Genomic DNA, 24,668 nt, shown 5'->3' with positions numbered 1-24,668 from the left:
TACGGCTTTAACAGCCCACCCAAGTAAGATTAAGACTTATGATTTAATCAAAAGAACCTTCTGGTGGCCTTCAATGTTCAAAGATGTGCAACTTTTTGTTGAAACTTGTGGTGTTTGTATTCAGAACAAACCTTCTCATCAAAATCCAAGCGGTTTGTTAAACCCTCTACCCTTACCAGCTCAACCATGGCACACAATTTCTTTAGATTTTATTGTTGAGTTGCCAATCACAAAAAAGGGTTTTACCATCATTTTGACTATTGTAGACCAGTTCTCACGTATGGCTCATTTTGTCCCGCTTAAGAAACTACCAACTAGCATGGAATTAGCACATTTGATTATGGAAAATGTAGTTCGTTTGCATGGAATTCCTTCAGTGGTGATTTCGGATAGAGGGTCCCAATTTATTTCACGAGTTTGGCAAAACTTGAGGTCTCTTCTGAATATGGATGTTCGTCTATCCTCTAGCTATCATCCTCAAACAGATGGCCTTACTGAACGTACCAATCAAACTATAGAGCAATTCATTCGCTGCATGTTAACTAATGATGGTGAGGAATGGTCAACACTCTTAAGTCAACTGGAGTTTGCCTATAACAATGTTGATCATTCCTCCCTTGGCATGTCACCTTTCTTTTGTAACCTAGGTTATCACCCAAGGTCTTTTCCAAAAGAGATAAAAGAACTTAACCAAGTACCAGCTATTTCTGAATATATTTCCAAATTATCCTCCATCCAAGAACAAGCAGTTTTCAATTTGGCCAAAGCAAAAGAAGATCAAAAAAGGTTTGCTGACAGACATAGAACAGAACCTCCACTTTACACACCTGGGGATAAGGTTTGGTTAAGCACAAAGAATTTAAAATTCAAAGGGAATCGCAAATTTAATCCTAGGTTCATAGGTCCTTTTCCCATAGAGAAGATCTTAAATCCAGTATGTGTGAGATTAACCTTACCTGCCAAATATCAGATCCATCCAGTATTCCATGTGTCTTTAATCAAACCATTTCACTCTCAGACTCGATTCATCCAGCCTCCTTCCTCCATAGATATTGAGGGAAATCCAGAATTCGAAGTAAAATCGATCTTAGATTCCAAAAGGTCTAGGGGAAGATTGCTTTATCTAATTGACTGGAAAGGTTACGGCCCGGAGGAAAGGTCTTGGGAACCTTTGGAACATTTAAAGAATGCTCCCAAATTATTAAGGAGGTTCCATGCTCAAAATCCTGAAAAACCCAAACCTATTGCACAGGTTTTAGGGGGGATCTTGAGGAGGGAGTACTGTCACGATTCTCCTGCCCCTTTCCATGGAAGTCCGCAAGATACCCTTCAGTCATGTACATCTAATACATAACTTAATTGTTTCCCATCTGAAAAAACCCACCCCTGTCCCGTGCACCAGCACCTCTTTATGTATTTTGTGTTTTTGTGTGAGATTTGAGAAAGGTTTTACAAGAGACTTAGCAATAAATGTTGTCGTCTTTTTATTCACATGTTACTTCACATTCTGACCTTGGTTAGACATTTCATGCTTTATTTTTGGTATTTCGCATTGTTTAGACACAGCTGTCAAAAGCCTTCAACACGCGGAAAGCTGAAGGCAAATAAACGCATGTGCGTTTACTTTTTGCCGTCTGAATGCCTTCAGCGCGCCGCGCACGCGGAAGGCTGTAGGCAGTTAAAAACGTGCAAGCGCACGTTGTCTCTGGGTGCGGTCGGTATTTAAACCGCACCCAGACTTCGGGAACTCGCTTTGCCTTAGGATTTCTAGAAGGCAACATCCCGAGTTCCAGCCGGCGGATCTCCAGCTTCAGCGCTCCACCGGAGGACTTCAGTTGAGCATCGCCTAAGCCCTTTTGATCTCCTAGTCTGCGCAAGGAAAGAAGAACTTTACTAGGTGCCCTGCAATCTTCATCATCGGCATGAGAAGACTTGAAAGCTAAGTTTAATTTCTCAAGGCGCCCAACGCAAGACAGAAAGCAATTTTAGATTGGCTTTTTATAGACATTTCTTTGTTTGATGCCTTTAGGGAGGCAACTTGAATATCTGAGAATTCTTTTTAATTTGTTATTTACAAAAGGTTTATTGTGAGTGACTTTGAGCACAAACTTGTTTACTGAATTAAGTATAGTGAGTTATATTTCTCTTTTATTAGTATTCACTAGAAGGTCATAGTGAGTTACAATTTCTGTCTAAGGGTATTCACAAGAAGGTCATTGTGAATTGTAAATGCACGAGTTGTTGCTTTTCTTGGTGTATTTCATTTTCTTAGGGAAGGTACACAAGAACTCATCTGAACCCACCATTTAATTTTGGAAGGAGTTGATTTTCAAGTAAGTTTAGAGAACAGGGGAGGGTGAACTAGGAGAAAGTGAACTAAAGGAGAAGACTTCATTCTTTTAATAGTAATTTATTTATTCACAGACGTCCCAGACTTCTATCCGGAAAAGTTCCAAGTCATCAATAAAGGACGATTCCAAGACTCCATTCCTGACAAGAAATACTGGACGGAGATAGAGCCAGACTGTTCGCAGGTAGGGCTCAGCTCAGTGGACTCTTAGCTCTTTTAGAAAGTGAACAGGGAGGAACAGGTTTTTAAGTAGGAATACTGTAAATCTAGAATTGGATAGTAAGTTTATGTTCTTGTTAATTCACAGGTCGACAGTCAACCGCCCTACATTCCAGTCAACGTCCAGTACCGGCCCTCCTCCCGAAAGTTCTAGTTAATTCTTAGCTGTAAAATCTAGTCAGCGAGTTTTAGTTAGAGTTTCTGGGAAGTTGGTCCTTTGCGTCTCTGCGAAAATCCTCTACGCTGTCTACAGGAATTCCTGTCATATCTAAGGTAAGAGACAGCGTATTTAGCTCTTGACAGAAGGCAAAGCCCAAGAAGAATATTTCGCCCAGACGCAATGGACCAGGTTTCCTTACAGGAAATAGCAGCTGTTCTAAAGGACATCAGGGACGAAAATGTTTCCTTAAGAAACGACATGACTGCGTTACAGGCAGCCATTCAGCAGAGTCCAATTAGTGTACAGGCCTCATCCTCTGACTCTAGGGGGGGATCTCAGATTCAGGTGGTTACCCCAACACCTACACCTTTAGCTTCTCCAGAACGCTTTTATGGGGACTGTAACAAGTTCTCCATATTCTTGCAGCAATGTCATCTACATTTCTTAGCCAAAAAATCTGCCTTTCCTGATGACTCTTCCAAAGTTGTCTTTATGTTATCATATTTTGGAGGAGATGCTGCTCTTTGGTCCATTCCTATAGTTGAAAGAGATGATCCAATTTTGTATAATTTCAGGAATTTTGAACGTGCCTTAAAAAAGATTTTTGCAAAACATATGTTTGTGCAGTCTTCTGACAATGAGTTGTTGAGTTTAAAACAAGGGTCTTCTGATCTACTCCATTATATTTCCCAATTCAATCGTCTGGTACTTGAGGCTAATTGGCCATATAATAAAAGAATTTCTATTTTTCATAGAGGCCTTCGGGAAGATCTAAAAGATATGGTAACTCAAATTTTAGAACCCCCTGATGATATCGATGAGTTTATTGATCTTGTGATAAAGCTTAATCATCGTCTTAGTGAGAGAAAAGGCGAAAAAGGGAAGAGTGATCATAAAATCTTATTTGTAAAAGATAGGAATGCATCATCAGTTAAGGAGGTAGGCTCTAAGACAGATCATGTAGAACCTATGCAAATAGGAACTGTTCGAGGTCCACTCTCTAAGGACGAAAAAGAGAAGAGACGAAAATTAAATCAGTGTCTTTACTGTGGTAAGACTGGACACTTTGTAAGAGACTGTCCAACTAGACCAAATAAGTTCAAGTCAAAATCCTCAGATCTAGCTTTAACCCAAGAGTCGTCGGAAAACTAGAAAACTCGATGAATGAAGAGGTCGGTTCATCGAGTGTAATTTCCAGTTTGGCCTCTACTGTTCCACCTTTGGGATGTAAGCATTTTGGTATTCTAGTCGAGTTAAGAAGTCAATCGCCTTCCTCTCAGATTAGAAAGGTAGAAGCTGTAATAGACTCAGGAGCCACGGGAAACTTTATGGACACTCAGTTTTTCTCCCAGTTAGGCTTTGAATCTATTTTAAAAGATCATCCAGAAATTGTTAGAGCAGTAGATGGTAAGGAATTAACTTCAGGACTGATTAGCCGACAATCCGAAATTCTTAACATGGACTGTTCACCCATTCATCAAGAAAAGATCCAATTTGACATCATAGACGCCCCTCAGTTCAAGATGATTCTGGGGATTCCTTGGTTGATAAAACACAATCCAAGTATAGATTGGGTATCCCAGACTTTAACCTTTCAGTCTTCTCATTGCATTAATAGATGCGTCCTTCTTGAAAGATCTGGAGAGGTTATTCAAGGGTTTAACTTTCCTTCTGATTCATCTAGAGTTTTGGCTATCGAAGGGGTTCCATCTGTTTACTCAGATCTTCAAGATGTATTTGACAAGAAAAAGGCAAACACTCTCCCTCCACACAGAGACTTTGATTGTAGAATAGACCTTGTCCCAGGGGCTACTCTGCCTTGTAGCAGAATTTATGCTTTAACGGAAAAAGAAAATGTTCATCTTAGAGAGTACTTGGATGAGTATCTGGCAAATGGCTTTATTCGTCATTCCAAGTCTCCTGTCTCGTCAGCTCTCTTTTTCATTCCGAAAAAGGGAGGTGAATTGCGCATGTGTATAGATTATAGAGCTTTGAACAATGTGACAGTAAAGAACCGGTATCCTTTGCCTTTGATTCCCACTTTATTAGACCAGATCAAAAGGCTACCATTTATACAAAATTGGACTTGCGGGGAGCTTATCATTTGGTACGAGTTCGAAAGGGCGATGAATGGAAAACCGTTTTTCGTACAAAATTTGGACTTTTTGAACATCAAGTCATGCCCTTTGGTCTTTGCAATGCCCCTGCAGCCTTCCAATTTTTTATAAATGAGGTTCTGCACGAATTCATTGATGTATGCTGTGTTGTTTATATTGATGACATTCTTATCTTTTCGAATTCTGAAGAAGAGCACGTGCAACAGGTCCGAGCTATTCTTAAAAAACTGCTTTCTAATTCTTTGTATGTTAAGTTGGAAAAGAGTCTTTTTCATACTTCAAGGGTAGAATTCTTGGGATATGTCATCAGTCCTAAGGGGATTGAAATGGACCCTAAGAAAGTAGAAGCGGTTGAATCCTGGCCCAGTCCATCTTCTGTAAAGCAAGTTCAAAGTTTCTTGGGATTCGCAAATTTTTACCGTCGGTTCATTCAAGACTTTTCTAAAACAATCACTCCGATCACAAAATTGTTGAGAAAGGGTGTAAAATTTGTGTGGACAGATCTGGCTGAAGAGGCTTTTCAGGATCTCAAGAAGAAATTTATTTCAGCCCCTATTCTTTCTCATCCAGATCCCAGTCAGCCTTTCATTGTGGAAGCAGATGCTTCCCAATTTGCAGTAGGAGGCATTTTGTCTCAAAGACATGTTGACACAGGACAAATGCACCCAATTGCATATTTCTCTAGGAAACTATCTGAAGCAGAACTGAATTATGCAATTGCCGATAAAGAACTTCTGGCAATAAAGGCAGCATTTGAAGAATGGCGCCATTATTTGCTGGGAGCCAGACATCCAGTGACAATATATACGGACCATAGAAATCTTCAAGCCTTGAGGTCTGTAAAGGCACTATCTGCAAGACAATTGAGATGGTCAATGTTTTTTAATGATTACAATTTTGTTATTACTTATCGACCAGGTAAAGAGAATTTGAAAGCTGATGCATTGTCAAGAATGGGAGAGGTTTTTATTGATGCTCCTTCTGAGGTAAGACCGGTAATACCTATATCACGGTTTCAAGCCAGTATAACTGTTTGTGATGTTATTTCAGACATAAAAGAAGAATTGGCAAAGAAAGATTTCAAGGTTTGGAAAGAATCACATCCTTATTTACAAGAAAGGGATGATTTGATCTTTATGCAGAATCTCATTTTTGTACCCACTGATGCTTTAAAGGAAAAGATTTTACATTTTCATCATGATACGGCTTTAACAGCCCACCCAAGTAAGATTAAGACTTATGATTTAATCAAAAGAACCTTCTGGTGGCCTTCAATGTTCAAAGATGTGCAACTTTTTGTTGAAACTTGTGGTGTTTGTATTCAGAACAAACCTTCTCATCAAAATCCAAGTGGTTTGTTAAACCCTCTACCCTTACCAGCTCAACCATGGCACACAATTTCTTTAGATTTTATTGTTGAGTTGCCAATCACAAAAAAGGGTTTTACCATCATTTTGACTATTGTAGACCAGTTCTCACGTATGGCTCATTTTGTCCCGCTTAAGAAACTACCAACTAGCATGGAATTAGCACATTTGATTATGGAAAATGTAGTTCGTTTGCATGGAATTCCTTCAGTGGTGATTTCGGATAGAGGGTCCCAATTTATTTCACGAGTTTGGCAAAACTTGAGGTCTCTTCTGAATATGGATGTTCGTCTATCCTCTAGCTATCATCCTCAAACAGATGGCCTTACTGAACGTACCAATCAAACTATAGAGCAATTCATTCGTTGCATGTTAACTAATGATGGTGAGGAATGGTCAACACTCTTAAGTCAACTGGAGTTTGCCTATAACAATGTTGATCATTCCTCCCTTGGCATGTCACCTTTCTTTTGTAACCTAGGTTATCACCCAAGGTCTTTTCCAAAAGAGATAAAAGAACTTAACCAAGTACCAGCTATTTCTGAATATATTTCCAAATTATCCTCCATCCAAGAACAAGCAGTTTTCAATTTGGCCAAAGCAAAAGAAGATCAAAAAAGGTTTGCTGACAGACATAGAACAGAACCTCCACTTTACACACCTGGGGATAAGGTTTGGTTAAGCACAAAGAATTTAAAATTCAAAGGGAATCGCAAATTTAATCCTAGGTTCATAGGTCCTTTTCCCATAGAGAAGATCTTAAATCCAGTATGTGTGAGATTAACCTTACCTGCCAAATATCAGATCCATCCAGTATTCCATGTGTCTTTAATCAAACCATTTCACTCTCAGACTCGATTCATCCAGCCTCCTTCCTCCATAGATATTGAGGGAAATCCAGAATTCGAAGTAAAATCGATCTTAGATTCCAAAAGGTCTAGGGGAAGATTGCTTTATCTAATTGACTGGAAAGGTTACGGCCCGGAGGAAAGGTCTTGGGAACCTTTGGAACATTTAAAGAATGCTCCCAAATTATTAAGGAGGTTCCATGCTCAAAATCCTGAAAAACCCAAACCTATTGCACAGGTTTTAGGGGGGATCTTGAGGAGGGAGTACTGTCACGATTCTCCTGCCCCTTTCCATGGAAGTCCGCAAGATACCCTTCAGTCATGTACATCTAATACATAACTTAATTGTTTCCCATCTGAAAAAACCCACCCCTGTCCCGTGCACCAGCACCTCTTTATGTATTTTGTGTTTTTGTGTGAGATTTGAGAAAGGTTTTACAAGAGACTTAGCAATAAATGTTGTCGTCTTTTTATTCACATGTTACTTCACATTCTGACCTTGGTTAGACATTTCATGCTTTATTTTTGGTATTTCGCATTGTTTAGACACAGCTGTCAAAAGCCTTCAACACGCGGAAAGCTGAAGGCAAATAAACGCATGTGCGTTTACTTTTTGCCGTCTGAATGCCTTCAGCGCGCCGCGCACGCGGAAGGCTGTAGGCAGTTAAAAACGTGCAAGCGCACGTTGTCTCTGGGTGCGGTCGGTATTTAAACCGCACCCAGACTTCGGGAACTCGCTTTGCCTTAGGATTTCTAGAAGGCAACATCCCGAGTTCCAGCCGGCGGATCTCCAGCTGCAGCGCTCCACCGGAGGACTTCAGTTGAGCATCGCCTAAGCCCTTTTGATCTCCTAGTCTGCGCAAGGAAAGAAGAACTTTACTAGGTGCCCTGCAATCTTCATCATCGGCATGAGAATACTTGAAAGCTAAGTTTAATTTCTCAAGGCGCCCAACGCAAGACAGAAAGCAATTTTAGATTGGCTTTTTATAGACATTTCTTTGTTTGATGCCTTTAGGGAGGCAACTTGAATATCTGAGAATTCTTTTTAATTTGTTATTTACAAAAGGTTTATTGTGAGTGACTTTGAGCACAAACTTGTTTACTGAATTAAGTATAGTGAGTTATATTTCTCTTTTAGGAGTATTCACTAGAAGGTCATAGTGAGTTACAATTTCTGTCTAAGGGTATTCACAAGAAGGTCATTGTGAATTGTAAATGCACGAGTTGTTGCTTTTCTTGGTGTATTTCATTTTCTTAGGGAAGGTACACAAGAACTCATCTGAACCCACCATTTAATTTTGGAAGGAGTTGATTTTCAAGTAAGTTTAGAGAACAGGGGAGGGTGAACTAGGAGAAAGTGAACTAAAGGAGAAGACTTCATTCTTTTAATAGTAATTTATTTATTCACAGACGTCCCAGACTTCTACCTGGAAAAGTTCCAAGTCATCAATAAAGGACGATTCCAAGACTCCATTCCTGACAAGAAATACTGGACGGAGATAGAGCCAGACTGTTCGCAGGTAGGGCTCAGCTCAGTGGACTCTTAGCTCTTTTAGAAAGTGAACAGGGAGGAACAGGTTTTTAAGTAGGAATACTGTAAATCTAGAATTGGATAGTAAGTTTATGTTCTTGTTAATTCACAGGTCGACAGTCAAACGCCCTACATTCCAGTCAACGTCCAGTACCGGCCCTCCTCCCGAAAGTTCTAGTTAATTCTTAGCTGTAAAATCTAGTCAGCGAGTTTTAGTTAGAGTTTCTGGGAAGTTGGTCCTTTGCGTCTCTGCGAAAATCCTCTACGCTGTCTACAGGAATTCCTGTCATATCTAAGGTAAGAGACAGCGTATTTAGCTCTTGACAGAGGATTAGTATGAAACACTGGGAGAATTAATTTTGTTTCAATTGGAAAACAGAGGTCATTTTTGGTACACATAAAGGACCTGGCCGGAGTACCACCTTGTCCTTAAAAACTATGCCTCACTGACAAGAATCCCAATTCCCCTCCTTCCCCAACATCCTTCTTGAAGTAACTGCTACCAATAACTTTTTTGGGGTAAAGCTTAACTCAACTTTCTCCAATGTTCAAAGGGAGAACACCTCAAGACATCAAGGCCCAAGAAAGATCCCAGAGGGAAAAACTGGTCAAGGCAGAGAGGTCTCATGTTAAAAAAAAAACTAATAACCACTTGAACTATACCAGGGGTCTCAACCCTTTTCTGTAATAAGAGATACTTGTGTTCAGTGGAAATCCTCTTGAGCTGCAAACATTAATAGAGATGTAATAGTAATCACATCAGACAAGATTACATCAATGACCACCATTACTCAAATGTCATCCTTAATATATTATGGAAATTCAATTGCTTTTCTTCAAAGATCTGTTTATTAATTCTGAAAATACAGACATTCTAGTTTAAAAAACGTACCTTTTAATTTTGGTATACATATACTAATTCAACTAAGCAAAAGCTTCTAATTTAGCTCATTGGGTTGCACACAGGACAGTGACTTGCAGGTAGTTGGAGATCTACCATCAAGTTACCAGCTACTTGTTACCCCCTAAAGAAAAATTAAAAAAAAGATCATAATAAATGCCCATTGAACTTGAAGAATAAAAACCCTCAACCTTGGAGCAAACTATCCAGCAGGAAATCTCACACCCTTGCTAGCTCAACCGACTGGGCCATCAAGTGTCTGGGCTCACACTATCTCTGGATAAGCCCATTGTCTTGCATAGGAAGACAGCATGGACACCCCCCAAAAAGCCAGAATAGAGGAATCCACCTCTACAGAATCAGCTGTGCCCTCTTATCTCCAGGTCGCCAGCCTAATGGTTTTCAAGGTCTTGGTCAGAAGACAGCGGAACATTAGGTGAGAAGGACTACCAGAAGAAAAAGCTCCTCTCTTACCCTCCCTTGTCTAGATCAGATGGAACCAAGCAGAGTGGGACATACTGGAGGTATCTGGAGTACTACAGACATCTGCCGCCTCATCATAATCACGAACCCGAGAAGTAGAGAGAAGAACGGAAGTAAAGAGTACCTCTTTCAGCTAAGGGTAAGAATGGCATTCCCGGTCCAAGTCATTTCTTCCCCAACCCACATACATTATAGTGGAAGCAGGTTAATCTGTGTTAATGTGCATATATCTGCCTCATGTATGACAGGACGTGGTAATGTCCACTGGCTCAGATAGAAGTCTTATGAAAAAAGAATCTTCCTGTGCCACCTGTCTGCACACTTGATTTCCAATAAATATAAACCTATTATAAATGTAAGGTCATGTCTAATGCACACAAGAAGCTCTGATCTGAGATCCTTGACAGAGTTGGGGACTGTGTGTCCCCCTGCTTATTGAGATAGGACTTGGCTGCATTGAAGTATTTTCTGACTAGGAGTGACCTCTGACCTGCCTTTGGTCAGGAGCTCGCTCTCCCACGTGTGCAGCCCCACCTAGCTGTGCCTGTGTCCCTGGCCCACGCTGCTGTTCGCATGCTCGAGGCCCTCCTCCACCCGCAGGCACCCGCCTGCGCCTCATCCCTGGTGTCTAGTGGGCTGCTGGTAAGCGTTCCTAGACTTGTGTATATGTGCCTTGTTTTGATTGTGCCTTGTTTTATTGTGCCATGCATTTACTGTGCTGCTATTGCGATTGTTTTTAATTTTGTGCCTTTTGCGCCATTTTTGCCCCTTGTGTGCTCCCCTTGCCAGCTCTCCCTGAGCCGCTCTCAGCCTTCCCGCCGCTGCGTCCCTGTGGCCCATCCCCATAGCACCCCCATTCGCTTTCCCCTCCCACCCCTCAGCTGCTACTCCCTCCCTTCTTCATGGCGCCGGAGGCGCACAAGAGGCAAGCTCGTCTGCGCCTGTCCGCGCCTGGACCACGCCCAGCGCCAGTCCCCCTGGCCTGTGACCACCCACACCCCCAGACGCCATTACACCACCAGCGACCTCCATGCCCTCAACCCAGAACGCTCTTCCACCTGTTTCCAGTCCTCCCCCAGGACCACCAAAGGACCCTTCGCCTGCCAAGCCTGCCACTTCACCTGCACCTTAAAGCACCACGACACACCTGCCAACAACCACCTGAGCTGCATTCTACTCAACACCCGCTCCATCCACAAACACGCCATCGAACTTTGGGACCTGCTGACCTCCACGTCACCGGACATCGCCTTCCTCACCGAAACCTGGACAAGCTCGGCCTCTGAACCCAACATTGCCATTGCCATCCCTGAAGGCTACAAGATCACCTGGAGAGACCGCACCAATAAACCAGGAGGAGGAATCGCCATAGTCCACAAAAGCACCATCAAAATCTCAACAAGCACCCACGACATCTTCAACTCCGCCGAACACCTCCACTTCAACATCTATGTCCACGCCAACACCACCCTCAAAGGAAAACGGATCTACAGACCCCCAGGCCCCGAACACAATTCTGCGACACCATCGCCAACATCGTCAGCGCCCAGGCCCTCGCCTCAGCGGATTACATCCTCCTCGGCGATCTGAACTTCCACCTAGAAAACAACAACAACGTCAACACCAACCACCTGCTGGACAACCTTGCTAACCTCGGCTTCAAACAACTCTTCACTTCGCCCACTCACAACGCAGGCCACACACTCGACCCCATCTTCGCTGCCAACAGCCACGTCTCCTTCAGCCACACCACCGAACTGGACAGACCATCACTGCATCCACTTCTCCTACCTGAAACCACCTACTCACCACCACCGCACACAACCCCCCGATGCAACTGAAGCAACGTCTCAACAGAACAACTGATCTCCACCCTCGCCCAGACCTCACCGCCAGGAACCTCGGACCCCGACACAGACACCACCGACCTGCATATCTGGGTAGCAGACTGTGCCAACACCCTTGCGCCGCTCAAAAAGTTCTCAAACACAATCCACAGCGCCAAGGCCAGCTGGTTCACCCCTGATCTACAGAACTCCAGACGAGAACACCGCAAAAGAGAGAAGGCCTGGCGCATGGATCCTACCGAACCCAACCACATCGCATTCAAAGAGTCCATCCGCAAGCATCACCAACTGATCCGCACCTCCAAAAGAACCCACTTCAAAAACCGCCTAGACAACAACGCCCACAACAGTAAAGAACTCTTCGGCATCGTCAAAGAACTCTCAAACCCCAGGACCTGCTACAACGAACCCACTCTATCACAAGAGCTCTGCAACTCCCTCGCCACCCACTTCCGCCGCAAGATAGAAGAAATTTACAACAGCTTCAGCCCAAAACAGACCGCAAACACCCACGAACCCGATGCCCCGAGCAACACCAACCTTCTCCACACGTGGACCCTCATCAACGAAGAAGACGTCACTCACACCATGGCCTCCATCCACTCAGGATTCTCATCAGACCCCTGCCCTCACCACATTTTCAATAAAGCTAGCAACATCATCGCTCCCCACCTCTGCAACACCATCTACAGCTCCTTCGAGCCAGCCACCTTCCCGGAAGTCTGGAAAAACGCAGAAGTCAACTTACTGCTGAAAAAGCCCAAGGCAGACCTAGACAAGCCAAAGAACTACCGGCCGATCTCCCTCTTCCCCTTCCCAGCCAGGGGCATTGAAAAAGTCGCGAACACCCAGCTCTCCCACTTCCTAGAAGACAGCAAGGCGCTGAACACCTCCCAACCTGGATTCCGAAAAAAATCACAGCACCGAGACCGCACTCATCGCTGTCACAGACGACATAAGGATCATGCTTGACAAAGGAGAAACATTTACAACAAGAGGTGGTGAGGGACAGAGTCTCTGAATTAAGCAGAAAACTCTCACCCAGTCAAGAGATCAGGGCTAGATCCAACACCGTTTTTTAGCTCACTGCACCATCCCAGTTTCAGAACCTGGCTGTATGCAAATTAGTCTGTTCCTGTCCCAGTGCATGATGGGAACAGGGCAAACCAAACTACAAAAGCCAATTCTTACACTGGGAAGGAAACAAGCTCCCGGGGACCGGTTTCTGGCATTACAGCCGTCTTCGGCCCGGTTTGCTTGAATCCTGATGGTGCAATGAGCAAGGGACTCACATCTGAGTATACCCTTCCACGCTTAGGGTGGACAAAAATATTTACAACAAGGGGTGGTGAGGGACAGAGTCTCTGAATTAAGCAGAAAACTCTCACCCAGTCAAGAGATCAGGGCTAGATCCAACACCGTTTTTTAGCTCACTGCACCATCCCAGTTTCAGAACCTGGCTGTATGCAAATTAGTCTGTTCCTGTCCCAGTGCATGATGGGAACAGGGCAAACCAAACTACAAAAGCCAATTCTTACACTGGGAAGGAAACAAGCGCCCGGGGACCGGTTTCTGGCATTACAGCCGTCTTCGGCCCGGTTTGCTTGAATCCTGATGGAGCAATGAGCAAGGGACTCACATCTGAGTATACCCTTCCACGCTTAGGGTGGACAAAAATATTTACAACAAGGGGTGGTGAGGGACAGAGTCTCTGAATTAAGCAGAAAACTCTCACCCAGTCAAGAGATCAGGGCTAGATCCAACACCGTTTTTTAGCTCACTGCACCATCCCAGTTTCAGAACCTGGCTGTATGCAAATTAGTCTGTTCCTGTCCCAGTGCATGATGGGAACAGGGCAAACCAAACTACAAAAGCCAATTCTTACACTGGGAAGGAAACAAGCTCCCGGGGACCGGTTTCTGGCATTACAGCCGTCTTCGGCCCGGTTTGCTTGAATCCTGATGGTGCAATGAGCAAGGGACTCACATCTGAGTATACCCTTCCACGCTTAGGGTGGACAAAAATATTTACAACAAGGGGTGGTGAGGGACAGAGTCTCTGAATTAAGCAGAAAACTCTCACCCAGTCAAGAGATCAGGGCTAGATCCAACACCATTTTTTAGCTCACTGCACCATCCCAGTTTCAGAACCTGGCTGTATGCAAATTAGTCTGTTCCTGTCCCAGTGCATGATGGGAACAGGGCAAACCAAACTACAAAAGCCAATTCTTACACTGGGAAGGAAACAAGCTCCCGGGGACCGGTTTCTGGCATTACAGCCGTCTTCGGCCCGGTTTGCTTGAATCCTGATGGTGCAATGAGCAAGGGACTCACATCTGAGTATACCCTTCCACGCTTAGGGTGGACAAAAATATTTACTACAAGGGGTGGTGAGGGACAGAGTCTCTGAATTAAGCAGAAAAATCTCACCCAGTCAAGAGATCAGGGCTAGATCCAACACCGTTATTTAGCTCACTGCACCATCCCAGTTTCAGAACCTGGCTGTATGCAAATTAGTCTGTTCCTGTCCCAGTGCATGATGGGAACAGGGCAAACCAAACTACAAAAGCCAATTCTTACACTGGGAGTCCCTTGCTCACTGTACCATCAGGATTCAAGCAAGCCGGGCCGAAGACGGCTGTAATGCCAGAAATCGGTCCCCGGAAGCTTGTTTCCTTTCCAGTAAAAGAATTGGCTTGGTAGTTTGGTCTGCCCTGTTCCCATGATGCACTGGGCCAGGGACAGACTAATTTGCATGTAGCCAGGTTCTGAGCTGGGATGGTGCAGTGAGCTAAAAAACGGTGATGGATCAAGCCCTGATCTGTTGACTGGGTAAGAGTATTCTGCTTTATTCAGAAACTCTGTTCATCACCACCCCCTTTTCTGAATCACTTTGTCCACCATAAGCGTGGAAGGGTATACTCAGACATGAGTCCCTTGCTCACTGTACCATCAGGATTCAAGCAAGCCGGGCCGAAGACGGCTGTAATGCCAGAAACCGGTCCCCGGAAGCTTGTTTCCTTTCCAGTAAAAGAATTGGCTTGGTAGTTTGGTCTGCCCTGTTCCCATGATGCACTGGGCCAGGGACAGACTAATTTGCATGTAGCCAGGTTCTGAGCTGGGATGGTGCAGTGAGCTAAAAAACGGTGATGGATCAAGCCCTGATCTGTTGACTGGGTAAGAGTATTCTGCTTTATTCAGAAACTCTGTTCATCACCACCCCCTTTTCTGAATCACTTTGTCCACCATAAGCGTGGAAGGGTATACTCAGACATGAGTCCCTTGCTCACTGTACCATCAGGATTCAAGCAAGCCGGGCCGAAGACGGATGTAATGCCAGAAACCGGTCCCCGGAAGCTTGTTTCCTTTCCAGTAAAAGAATTGGCTTGGTAGTTTGGTCTGCCCTGTTCCCATGATGCACTGGGCCAGGGACAGACTAATTTGCATGTAGCCAGGTTCTGAGCTGGGATGGTGCAGTGAGCTAAAAAACGGTGATGGATCAAGCCCTGATCTGTTGACTGGGTAAGAGTATTCTGCTTTATTCAGAAACTCTGTTCATCACCACCCCCCTTTCTGAATGACAAAGGAGAAACAGCATAACTCATCCTGCTGGACTTCTCTGCCGCATTCGACACGGTGTGCCATCACACCCTCCGCACACGACTCCACAACGCCGGAATCCGCGACAAGGCTCTCAACTGGATCTCATCATTTCTCACCGGCAGAACCCAGAGAGTCTGCCTTCCGCCATTCCTGTCTGAGGCCTCCAAGATCATCTGTGGCATCCCTCAGGGTTCATACCTCAGCCCAACGCTCTTCAATGTCTACATGGCTCCTCTAGCCAACATCCCTCGGACACACGACATCAACATAGTATCATACGCAGACGACACCCAGCTGATCCTCTTCCTCACGAAAGACCCCACTACTACCGAAAACAACCTACACAACGGACTACACGCTATCTCCAACTGGATGGAATCAAGCCCCCTCAAGCTAAACAACGATAAAACAGAGATTGTCATCTTCGGCTCCAACCCCTCAGCATGGAACGACTCCTGGCGGCACAACTCCCAAGGCACCGCACCCTCACCCACCACCCAAACTCACAACCTGGGCTTCATCTTGGACTCCACTTTCAGCATGACTCAGCAGGTCAATGCAATCTCCTCCTCCTGCTACAACATTCTCTGCATGCTCCACAAGATCTTCAAGTGGATCCCCGTCGAGACCAGGAAAACCATCGTCCACGCCCTGGTCAGCAGCAGATTGGATTACGGCAACGCCCTATATGCAGGAACAACGGCCAAGCTACAAACCAAGCTACAATGTATCCAGAAAGCATCAGCCCGCGTCATCCTTGACGTCCCATGCCGCAACTACATCTCCCCCCACCTCAGAGACCTACACTGGCTACCCGTACCGAAAAGGATCACCTTTAAGCTCCTGACCCACGCACACAAGGCTCTCTACAACAACGGGCCAGCCTACCTCAACAACAGACTCTCTTTCCACGCTCCCACACGCCATCTCCGCTCCGCCAACCATGCTCTCGCCACCATCCCCCGCATCCGCCGCACCACCGCCGGAGGAAGTTCCTTCTCACACCTCACCTCCAAAACCTGGAACTATCTACCACTCCAGCTACGCCAGACCCAGGACCTCCTAACTTATAGGAAACACCTCAAAACATGGCTCTTCGACCAGTAGCATCCCCTCTCCCCAGCGCCTTGAGACTCTAACGGGTGAGTAGTGCGCTTTATAAGTATATTGATTTATTGATTGATTGACTAGAACATTAGTCCATCAAATGATAAGCAAGCACCAAATGATAAGCAAGCATCAGTAGTGTCAGCCATATTGCCATATTGCCTCACAATATATCAGGTCCGGTACCTCTCACTGGCGTGCAGGTGCTTCATCCACGAGCCCGTCAGCTCAATGACTCACAGGAGTAATTTAAATAGACAATGGATGAAGTATCTGCGAGTGAGTGAGAGGTACTGGACCTGATATAATGTGTGGCAGCATACTCAGCAAATTCCAAAATACAAGACTGTATTCTCTACTGATGACGGTTAATAAACAAGAAATACATATCTAGAGATCAGCACTACTAACCTGCATTTTCCAGAATGCTAGGGACGAACCATGCCTGAGAGGTCAGGGGTGTGCTCCCACATTCTGTTGTCTAAAACAGGAAGTGGTAAGGGTGGGAGGGGGGCTTTTATACATTCTACTTTGAAAGAGGTGTGTCTAGGACTCACGGGGCCTCAATATGTAATTAATTATGTGGAAAATGTTACGATGAGGTAATGGAACAGATTTAAACATAGGGGTGTGTTGGCCATCATGCAACCATACTAAAGTCTTAGGGGTATATTCATGTGTGCTAAACATCACCAAAAAATGCTAATGCCCCTTTACACATCGCAGCCGATCGTGGAAAAATAACCCTGCGTCAACGTGGAATTCACAACAAGACGGTAGCATGAGATAGTCTGCCGAAACTGCGGCCAATGTCCGCGATACAACCACATCAAAAGCGATAAAAACACAAACCTCAACACGAAAAAACATGCGATTTGCTAAAGCACGATGAGGAAATCAGCGATAAGCAGCGCCAGGCCTGCAACACACACAATCACCATAAAGGTAGAAAAAACACCCATATACAAACTGACCAACAACCAAGCACCATGGAGGCAACCAGAGCAGGCGCAGAGGACGAGCACAACCCAAAAAGCACCCCGGATGACCAGCCCGGGACCTCGGGGACAGGGAAGGGCAAGGACAAGAAGAAGAGGAACACGAAGTTCAGTCTGCAGGAAAATAGGATCCTGGTTACGGAGGTGATGGAACACAATCAACAACTGTTCGTCACCTCTAATGTGTCATTGGGAACCAAAAATGGGATATGGCGGAACATCGTGGACAAGGTGAATGCAGTCGGAGAGCCCAGGAGGTCAATGGACGAGGCCAAGAGGCGATAGATTGACATCAATGGAAAGACCAAGGAGAAACTTGCAGCCAACCAGAAGGCAGCAATGCAGACTGGAGGTTGTATCCCAGCGCCTAAGCTCGTGCTGGATGACATGGAGGAGCAAGTGTCAACAGTCTTCAGTGTGGAGACTGTGGCCGGAGTCGGGGGACTGGATACTGCTCGACAGGACACAACCACAACAAAGTGAGTTGTGAGAAGTGGGCCTGGTATATGATGTTCACTATTCTAGTGAACACCTTGCACCAGTCCAAACAACCCTTATGGTGATGGTTGTTAAGTCAACCTTATAGACCAGCTATCCTAGTGGTAGCGTGGACAGAACAGTCTTAGGCTAAAAGACTCTTGAGGGCGTGTAAAGCCAGCTATTTTACCATATGTAACCCCTTCAATATCAAATGAAAGGACACCACACAGGATATATATGAAATATATACGTATTTATTCACTAACACACTCCTCTGAACTCATTATGAGGTCAGAGGCAAAAGCACATAACAAGTTACACTTAGAAATACTTTAAATAGCACAATTTACAGTTAGGCCCTAGGGGCGCGTAAAACCATATACCAAGTAAGTGGTATAAGAACCACAACTCGCAAAAGGAGAAAGGCCTAGGGCCTAGGGAATCGCTGGGGTGACACTATCTGACCCTTAGGTTAGGAGTAGGAGACCCACAGGCGGCACGTGCAGAGTCAGTACTCTCACGCGAGAGTCAATAGAAAGTCAATAGGAACGTAAAAGGTAAGTAAATGAAGATTTAGGACACTTCCGGTCTAGCTAGAAGGATACAACTAAAAACCTAGACACTTGGATAGTCCATTCCCTTGAGAGCACCGAAGTACTCGCATTACCTCACCCACAAGAAGCGGGTGCATAGGTGTGAAGATGTGTCGGGTTTCGCCGTTGAAGTCTATGGAGCCTGTGAAGAAAGATGCTGCAGGAGACCAGGTGGAAGATGTCCGGGTGGATCCTAGGGTGGATCTAGGATGAAGAGGACCTGAAAGCAGAGAGGACAGAGTCTAGGTCACTAGCCAGTGACCGGGTGGAACCAGGAAGGAACCAGACATCGTCGAGGAGCAATCAGGTGCTGGGGTGAAGCTTGTCGTTGCAGCCACGCGGACCAGGAGGTGTTGAGGACAGCCAGGTGCTAGAGAGGAGCTGTCCCACGAAGGTTCTCGCAGATGGAGGGGTCAGCTTCAAGATCAGAGCCAACAAGCCAAAGCAAAGGCAACCCACACAGGACACACAAAGAGCTTCTGGTGCAGACCAGGAGGGTCTGAGGTACTTCACCTTTGCAGGGAAGCAAGGGCCAGTCTGGAGAAACCAGACCAGTGGTGGATTCTCAAAAGGATCGTCATCGGAGGGCTACTAGCCAACGGGCCAGCAACCCGACAATGAGTCGAGCAGAAAACAAGCAAAAGGGCCCCACGCAGATCTCGTGGAGTATGGAGGGCAGGTCTTCGGTGCAGGTCGAGCTCGGTGTCGGGGTGTCTCAGTCCCCAGGGCACAGCTTCGAGGAGGCCTCAGGAGCTGCGCTGTTAGCAAGTTGCAGACTTTCCAAGTTACCTGCTTCCACGGTCTGACAAGGTTACAAGCACCCTTACCTGTAGGTTGCTTGTTGTGGGTTTTCGCAGAGACGTTATGGACCAACTTCCCCAAATTCTAGGCAACACCTAGTGATTGTTTAATAACACTGAGGCAATTAAATAGAAATCAGGGAGGTAGGCCGGATCGTGGACGCTACCTGCTTCCTTGATTGTCGACCTGCGAAGCAATAAGGAAAACTTTTGTAATAACAGTTTCCTGAATTTCTAATGATTTACCCCTAACATGTCTCTAAAGATTTGCAACGGTTCTCTAATAGAAGCCTACCTGCGACTGGTTAAAATGTAGCGTCGCGTCCGTGTTGTCGTCGTGAAGGGTGGAGTCTGGGCGAGGTTGGTGATGGTGCAGAAGGTTGTTTAGTCAGTGATAGTTCTCTGGAAAGCAAATATGTAAAAAAGGAATCAAGAATTACTGTCTTTCTAAATTATTTGCATTACACAGTGCCTCTTCTAAAATCACCTTTCACTTACTCTGAATTCTCACCATGCTGTTCTTCTCCTTCACTCCCTAGTATGAACAATATTAAACAAAGACAAATTTTGCAAACAACAATTACATTGGTTTTACTTTGATACTTCTCAAAGTCTTTAAAATCCTTTTCCAAAGGTTCTTGTAAATACGCTCTTTTCTTTTAGGTTTTCTACAGTTTTTAATCCTTGAATTCTGTCCAGGTAAGTCTTAACTTGGTTAGTCTTTACTTCGTTAATTGACTGGTAGCTTTCTTGCGATGGGCGCCAGATAATGCAAATAAGAAAGAAACCGGTAACTTAGCTTTGATGTTTCTTTCTTTCTTTTCAGGTCGTGCGCGGAAGGATGATGACCTTCAAACTCCGTGTGCAGGTCGTCGTCTTCGGATCCCCGGAATCTCCTTGGAACCTCTGGAGGGCGGTGGCAGAAGGCAAAGCGTCGATCTACGTTGGGTGTGGCTTTTTATAGCAGAGCCACACCCAGCCACACCCAGGGAACGTTGACGCATCATGCGCCAAATACCTGCGTGCCGTTTTTTCAGCGTGCGCGCTGATCCAGCATCTCCGATCTTCCTCTGAGCTGTTCTCTTTCCCGTCCTGCCCACAAACCAACCGATCTACTCCGCATTCCTATCTAAACCCCCAAAACCTTACTGCTTACCTCTACTCGGCAATGTTTCCAGTAAACTCGGCAATAGCTCTAACAAACAGCACTTGGTAAAGACAAATAAAAATCATGAAAACACGTATAAAGTCAAAAGCACAATTCTCTAAGGCAGTACAGTAACAACATACATTTGAGCATTATACATGTACACTCCGACATATCACTGGCGTGCTGGCTGCACGGGACAGGGGTGGGTTTCTTGAGTGGGAAAACTACGCCTGCATGTAAATGCATGCGTAGATGAATGTAAGGATTGAGAGGAGCGTGATTCATGACAGTACTCCCCTCTCAAGAGCCCTCCCAAAATCTGTGGAACAGGTTTGGGTTTATTTGGATTACGAAGATGAAAATTTCTGAGTAAACGAGCGGAATGTTGAACGTTGGAAAGAGGTTCCCATGATCGTTCTTCAGGACCATACCCTTTCCAATGTATTAGGTAGAACAACTTCCCTCGAACTCTCTTAGCATCTACAATCTTTTGAACTTCAAATTCAGGGACCCCATCAATGAGTATAGGTGGTGGATTCTTTTTAAATCTAGTCATGGGATTACAAGGTTTGATCAATGACACATGAAACACCGAATGAAACTTATATCTTTTGGGTAAAGTAAGTTTAATACTGACAGGGTTTATTATTTTTTCTACAACAAATGGGCCAATGAATTTGGGACGTAATTTTTTACAGATTGTCATTCGCAGGTTCCTTGTAGATAACCAAACCTTATCTCCGATAGAATAATCAGGTGATGGTTTTCTATGTAAGTCTGCTGCTTCTTTTTGGCTTTCTTTTGCTTGAGCTAAGTGATATTGCGCCAGATTTTGAACTTGAACTAATCTTGCAATGTGTTCTTCCAAAGATGGTATATCAGAAGGGACATGTACCTTTTCTGGGATATTTTTAGGATGAAAACCATAATTACAAAAGAAAGGTGAGAGACTGGTGGAAGAATTGTCTAAGTTATTGAAAGCGAATTCTAGGACCCACAATAAATCTGACCACTCCCTTTCATCTTCTGCTAAAGCACATCTTAGAAACTGTTCTATGGTTTGATTTGTTCTTTCAGTTAAGCCATCTGTTTGAGGATGGTAACCAGAGGACATGCGAATGTCCATGTTCAAAGTTTCTCCTAGATTTTGCCAAAAGTGAGAGACAAATTGCGGACCTCTGTCTGAAATGATTACGGAGGGAATTCCATGCAATCTAATTATTTCTTTAGAGAAGATTTGAGTCAACTCTCTTGCAGAAGGGATATTTTTTAACGGGATGAAATGAGCCATTCGAGAAAAATGGTCAACCACAGTCAAAATAGTGTTATACCCCTCTTTGGTCTCAGGGAGTTCTACGATAAAGTCCAGCGATATCGTGTGCCATGGCTGGGGCGAGATTGGGAGAGGAAGTAAAAGACCACTAGGTGCCTGATTCTGTGTTTTATGTTGAGTGCAAACCACACAAGTCTCAATATAGGTTTTTACATCTTTTAACAAAGTAGGCCACCAAAATTTTCTCTTAATTAACTGACTGGTTTTAGCAACACCAGGATGTGCACACATTAGAGGATCATGATGCAATTGTATCACTTTATTTTGCAGTTCCAGTGTAGGTACAACAATTTGCTCACTCATGTACATTAACCCTTCTTTGACTTGCATTAAAGGATACAAAGTTTTCCATTCTTGAAAGGTTTTTTCCTGAAGCCTTAGTTTTATGTCTTCTACTACATCTGTGATCACCACTCCCACCTTGAAGCAATCATCGGGTAGTACAGGTTGAGCTTTTTCAAGAGAACTCTCCTTGTCATCCACAATCCCCAAACGTGACAACGTATCTGCCTTTAGATTTTCTTTCCCGGGACGATAGGTAATTACAAAATTGTAATCATTAAAGAATAATGTCCACCGTAACTGTCTAGCAGTGAGAGCTTTTACTGAACGCAAAAAGTGTAGATTGTTATGGGATGTCTTGCCCCTAACAAGTAATGGCGCCATTCTTCGAAGACTGCTTTTATGGCTAACAACTCCTTGTCAGCTATGGCGTAGTTCTGTTCAGTGGGAGTTAGTTTCCTTGAATAGTATGCGATTGGATGCATCTGACCAGTTTCTTTGTGTCTTTGGGACAAAATGCCTCCAATAGCAAACTGTGAAGCATCTGCTTCTACAATAAATGGATTGGAAGGGTCAGGGTGCATTAATACAGGTGCTGAAGTGAAATGATTCTTCAAATTTTGAAAGGCTTCTTCAGCATCACTATTCCAGTCAAATTTTGCGTTCTTTTTTAACAATTTAGTGATTGGGGTTATCAAATGTGAAAAATTACATATAAAGCGCCTATAAAAATTAGCAAACCCCAAGAAACTTTGTACCTGTTTGACTGAAGAGGGGCTGGTCCAATCTAAAACTGCCTGAATTTTCTTTGGATCCATCTCTATGCCATCTGGGCTCAGGACGTATCCCAAAAAGTCCACTTTAGTGGTGTGGAAGACACTTTTTTCCAGCTTAATGTACAAGGAGTTGTCGAGTAGTTTTCGAAGAATAGCTCTTACTTGTTGTACATGTTCTGTGGTGTTCTTAGAATAGATGAGAATGTCATCTATGTACACAATGCAACAAATATCCAAAAATTCTCTCAAAACCTCATTAATAAAAAATTGAAAAGCTGCGGGAGCGTTACAGAGCCCGAATGGCATGACCTGATATTCGTACAAACCAAATTTAGTACGAAATGCTGTTTTCCATTCGTCTCCACTGCGAACTCTAACCAAATGATAAGCTCCTCGCAAATCCAATTTTGTGTATATGGTGGCATCTTTTAATTGGTCCAAAAGTGTCGGGATCAAAGGAAGTGGGTATCTATTTTTGATGGTAACATTGTTTAAGGCTCTATAGTCAATGCATGTTCTCAACTCACCTCCCTTTTTTGGAATAAAAAAGAGGGGGGAGGATACTGGAGATTTCGAATGTCGGATAAACCCATTGGCCAGATATTCATCTAGATACTCTCTTAGATGCTCATTTTCTTTCTCGGTGAGAGCATATATTCTACTACATGGCAAAGTAGCCCCCGGCACCAAATCAATTCGACAGTCAAAATCCCGGTGAGGTGGTAGAGTGTTGGCCTTTTTTTTGTCAAACACATCATGGAGGTCAAAATATTCTTTAGGAATTCCTTCCAGCAATAGTATACTCTTTGAAGTCAAGGGGAAATTATTTCCTAGAATCAACACTTTGGAATCTTGTGTCGTCAAACAAGAAGATACACAATACTCTGAGTCAAATTGCAAAGTTCTTTCCACCCAGTCAATCTTAGGGTTATGCTTAACTAGCCAGGGTATGCCTAAAATTAAGCGGAATTGAGGGGCATCTATGATGTCAAAGGTTATGTTCTCTTTGTGTTTATGCAAACAGGTCATCAAAAGAGTTTCAGTGTGAAATTGAATTAGTCCAGATCACAACTCTTTACCATCTACAGCTTTGACCACCTCCGGATGTTGTTTGGCCTTGGTTCTAAAATCTAATCCCTTCAAGAACATGGTATCTATGAAATTGCCTGTAGCTCCTGAATCGATCAATGCGTCAACCGTCCATTCCTTCCCCTTTTCTGTCCCAGATTGCAAAGTAACCTTAATACTAAGATGATGGGAAGCTATTTCAGGGGTAATTGAGGCCAAGCTAGATAACTTACTCGACAATCTGACCTCTTGATTAGTCGAGCCCGTTAGTTTTCCGACTGCTGTACTACAGCTACCTCAGAATTCTTATTTTTAGGTTTATTTGGGCGAACTGGACATTCCTTGACGAAATGACCTGATTTGCCGCAATATAAACATTGATTCAATTTTCTTCTCTTGTCCTTCTCTTCCTTACTCAGAGGGCCTTTAATTGTGCCTATTTGCATAGGTTCTACTCCTGAGTCCAACTTAGACGTGTTTTCGGTCTTAGCACTGTTGAATCTTTCCTTAAAAGAGAACACTTTCATTTCAGTTTTACCTTTTTCCCCTCTGCGTTCCAATAGCCGATGGTTTAACTTTACTACTAAGTCTATGAAATCTTCGATGGTATCTGGTGGGTCTAGGATTTGCGTGACCATGTCCTTTAACTCGTCTCT

The sequence above is a fragment of the Lissotriton vulgaris genome, chromosome 1_2, assembly GCF_964263255.1.
Source record: "Lissotriton vulgaris chromosome 1_2, aLisVul1.2, whole genome shotgun sequence".
Taxonomy (NCBI): Eukaryota; Metazoa; Chordata; class Amphibia; order Caudata; family Salamandridae; genus Lissotriton; species Lissotriton vulgaris.
Note: the sequence above shows the minus strand (reverse complement) of the source record.